A 4,899-nucleotide genomic window follows, 5' to 3' on the forward strand; every position below is an offset into this window, starting at 1 on the left:
GTATTCCTGAAATGGAAATTTATTGTTTTACATGGAATCCTCTCATGTTCTGCTGTATACACGATACCATTTTTCCTTTTCTTATTTTGTACTTAAGTTTAAAATAAATTTAAAATTTTTTTTAAAAGAGTCATCAAAGAAGTAGCTTTTGTTGTGAACTTCTAAGCATCGTATTCCAAGACTAGAGTTATTTAAAGAGTGACAGATATAATTCTAACCTCATACCCTTTTTGGGAATGTTCATTTCCCACCACCCACTTTGGTTTCCAACTCCATCATCCTTGAGCCATGCCCTCCACCCCACCATCTCACACCCACCTCCTCCAGGATAAGCTCATCTTTAGGAAATTCATAATTATGAAGATTGTTTCAGTTTTGGTACTCATGCCTCATCAGTGCCTTCAATTTCCTCTATCCCTCTGACTGGAAAACTGGAAAGCAGAGCAAAAAGCTTCTCCCAAAGTCTCCCTTTAAAGAAAGCTCAGAAGCCCAGCCAACTCATTTCCTATCAGCTTTACCACTTGGTTTCAACTCCACCACCTCATGCCCACATCAAGTATTGAAATTTTCTGGGTTATATGGCAAGAGGAGGTTATCCCCCAGGAGTTCAAGGATGCCTCCATTGTCCATCTCTATAAAGGTAAAGGAAATGTGTTATCTTGTGACAATGGGGGGAAGGGATTGTCTCTCTCTTAGTTATTGTTGCCAAGATTCTTGCTAGAGTCTTCCTTAATAGGCTGATCCTTTACCTGGAAGAGGGTCATCTACCTGAAAGCCAGTGTGGCTTGAGAAAGGGCTAAAGATATGGTTTTTGCTGCCCAACAACCCCAGGAGAAATGCCAGGAGCAGAATAGAGGTCTGTACACAATGTGTACACAATCTCACCAAGGCCTTTGATACTGTCAGTCATGAGGGCTTATGGAAAATTATGTCCAAATCTGGTTGCCTGGAGAAGTTCAGTACTGTATGTCAATTTCATGGCAGCATGTTTGCCTGGGTTCTGGATAATGGACAATGCGCTTGCACTTTCCCAGCCACCCAATGGAGTTGAAACAAGGTTGTGTGCTTGCTCCCATGCTTGTTATCATGATGTTTTCAGCAATGTTGTCAGATGCCTTCAATGAGGATGAACATGGCATCAAGGTCAGCTATTGCACTGATGGTAAATTATTTAACTTGAAAGGGCTGCAAGCCAAGACTGAAGTGGAGAAAGAGTTGGTGCATGATTTTTTGGTTTGCTCAATGCAAACTTAATGCAGCCTCTAAAGCTGAGATGCAACAAAGTATGGGGTTGATTCTCTGCTGCTTGTGCTAATTTTGGCCTACCAATTAACACCAAAAAACACAGGTGCTCCACCAGCCAGCACTACATTATCCATATGTGGAACCATTGGTTACAGCAAATGGAGAAGTTTTGAATGCTGTGGATAAGTTCAATTACCTTGGTAGTCTACTTTCTAGGGATGTACACTTCGATAATGAGGTTGACATGCACATTGCCAGAAATAGCTCAGTGTTTGGGAGACTCGGAAGGAAAGGGTGGGAGAGAAGAGATGTTAGATTGACTGCCAAACTGAAGGTCTACAGAGCCATTGTGTTGACCTCATTGTTGTATGTCTGTGAAACCTAGTTTCTCTACTGCAGAGACTACAATTGCGATGGGCTGGCCACGTGGTTTGAGTGCCAAATGTACACTTGCTTAAATGACTTTTATGGAGAACTCACACAAGGCAAACACTCACATGGTAGTTAGAAGAAGCAATGCAAGGACACTCTCAAGGTCTTAGGAAGAACTTAGGAATTGATTGTATGACATGGGAGATACTGGCACAGGACCATTCAGCATGGCATGCCCTCAGCAAAGAAATGAGCAAAGCAGAATTGAGGTAGCTCCAAAGAAATGTGAGGTGTGCACATTTAAAGAATCCACCCCAAATGTTCACATGGCCTCTTTATGTGTGACCTGCGGTAGAACATCTTGAGTTCCTATTGGTTTATCAGCCACAGGAAGACACACTGTAACTCGGCTCTAACGTAGTGATGTAATTTTGGTCTTCTTCAAAAACAAAGTATGACAATCAACCTTCTCTCTACCATTCCACCCCTCTCCTACCCACTCCCACCTCCAGCTTTTCAGCTTCTTTTTTGTTTGTCTTCCCCCAATAGGCTGTAAGCACCCTGAAGGGAAGGATTGTCTTTTTCTTGTTTGAGTCCTTAGCACTTAGCACCATGCCTGGCACACAGTAGATAAATGTTTATTATATTGTATTGTATGGGAGAGATTGCCAGCCTCTGGAAGAACTGGCACCTGTCTCCCCACTTCTCCCCAGCTAAGTAGCTGATGTGGCTACTCCTACTTTTGACAAAGGTAGGCTAGATCACATCTCATATATGACCATATCTCAGATAAATCAGATCATATCTACCCACGACAACTACAAGCCACATCTATATAAATTTTTTTTTGCTTTTTGGTGAGATAATTAGGGTTAAGTGACTTGCCCAGGGTCACACAGGTAGTGAGTATCATATATCTGAGGCCAGATTTGAGCTCAGGTCCTCCTGACTCCAAGGCCAGAGCTCTATTCACTGCATCACCTAGCTGCCCCAACATCTATATAAATTTAGACAGCTCCACACCCATATCTTACATATCAGTGGCTTGAATGAGAGTAGGAATAGCAATATTATCATATTTGCAGGTGACACAGAGCTGGGAGGGAGGGTTAGCTGCTATTTCATAGTCAATCCAAAAAGATCTCAACAGACTAGAATGATAGGCTAAATCTAATAAAGTGAAATTTAATGGAGAGAAATGTTAAGTCCTATTTTTGAGTTCATTGAGAATGCCATTGATTAATGTATAGATGATTCTTATAAAGATTTTGTAATAATAGAAATAAATGTGTTCAATGACCCTTTGATAATAAACATTAGGCAAGGGATAAAACAGAGAGAGCTATGCTCATCACAGATATGGGTGACTGTGATGGAAGAGATTCAGTATGGAATCCAAGCTGAGGAGGGATACCTCATGGATGCTGAGGTCCTCCAGATGTTCTTGTCTGCTCATATCATTACAAGGACTCCATCAAGCCCAAGAGCATTGCAAAGCCTCCTGGAAGAAATCCATAATAAACCAAAGGAGCTTGGCCTGTGCATCCACACAGGGAAGACCAAGTGGATAAAGAATATCTACTGCCTAGATTTCAACTTATATTGTATAGAGACTCTTAGGGTATGTCCAACAGCATGTATTTCTGGGACAGATATTAGAGATGGATGAGCTGGGTTAAGAGTTGAACAGGAGAAGAAAAGTGGATTTGATTAGTTTTGGGAAAAGCTCTTCTACTGTCCCAAAGTTTCCACATTAAAAACAAAAGCCCATCTTTTCAATACTTACATTTTGGTGGTGCTGCTACATGGCCTTGAGAGGTACACAATGGTGAGGGACATAGTGGATATGAACAAGCTATAACACATAACCAAAGAGGAATTCTGAAGAAGAAAGAGTAAAGACCATCACTGAGGAATTGTATGATAGGAAGAAAAGGTGGGAAATGGTAAGGAAGGTCTGCAATGTATTGGTTTGTTAGAGCAAGGACAAAAGCTGCCCAAGATGGGCAGGCACATTTTCATAGTTTGCATAGTATTCAATTAACCCCCAACTTAGACTGAGGTTTTATCTATGTTCCTTGGAAAAAACCTAACCAGCACAGGCTTGTTGTAAGGAAAATTTTTCTTTCTTTTCCTTCCTTCCTTCCTTCTTCCTTTTTCTTTCTCTCTTTCCTTTCTTTCTTTCTCTCTTTTTCTTTCTCTTTTCTTCCTTCCTTCCTTCCTTCCTTCCTTCCTTCCTTCCTTTCTTTCTTTCTTTCTTTCTTTCTTTCTTTCTTTCTTTCTTTCTTTCTTTCTTTCTTTCTTTCTTTCTTTCTTTCTTTCTTTCTTTCTTTCTCATTTTCTTCCTCTCTCTCTACCTTCCTTCTTTCTTTCTGTAGACTTGTTTGTTCATTTGTTCACTCATTCACCCGAGATTCCTTGAGTATTTACTGTGTGGTAGGTCATACTGGCAACAAAAAAAAAATAGAAGGAAAGAAAAGAAAAAACAGAAGACATTTTCTGCCACATCAACAAACAAACAAATAAAGATGTCTATGCAAATGATGATAGTACAAAGACCATAACAGTCCCAACCTTAACTAGGAACTTTTTTTTTTTGACTAGGTGATACAATTAAGTGACTTGCCCAGAGTCACACAGCCAGTAAGTGGCAAGTGCCTGAGGCCACATTTGAACTCAGGTCCTTCTGACTCCAGGGCCAGTGCTCTATCCACTGCACTACCTGGCTGTCTGGAACATTTTTTTTTTAAGGAAGGAAAAACTTAGTGATCAAAACTGTTCAGAGTAAGCCACCTCAGTGGTATCTCAAAGGTTCTTCTTCACTGGAGGTCTTTATAACCATTTGTCAGAGAAAAAGGGATCCTGCACAGATCCTCACCAGATTAGGTGATCCCTCAGGTTTCTTCCCACTTTTATAATAATTGTGAATTATCAGGAACTTAGATAAATCACTGTTCTTAGTGTGGGGGCTAGTCTGAAGTGTGAATCATAAAATGAAGGGGTTCTTTTTGCGGGGGGGAGTTAAGTCTACAAGTGTTTTTCCTATATAGATTTCACTCTGAATTTAAAAACATTGAAGTTTTTCATTTGAAAACTGTTCCTACAAGATGGTTCCTGAGGTTGGCAGTATTTCCATAAAATACCCTGCTCCAATGACTCACCTGAGTCCAGAACCCCTGGAGAGTTAGTGAGATTTTATTTCAACATTTATGGGGGCTTACTACACATGAGGCATTGTGGTAGGCACTGGGAATTTTTTTGTTTATTTAGTACTTGATTTCA

The sequence above is a fragment of the Phascolarctos cinereus genome, unplaced genomic scaffold, assembly GCF_003287225.1.
Source record: "Phascolarctos cinereus isolate Bilbo 61053 unplaced genomic scaffold, phaCin_HiC Scaffold_2;HRSCAF=192, whole genome shotgun sequence".
In the NCBI taxonomy this organism is placed as follows: domain Eukaryota; kingdom Metazoa; phylum Chordata; class Mammalia; order Diprotodontia; family Phascolarctidae; genus Phascolarctos; species Phascolarctos cinereus.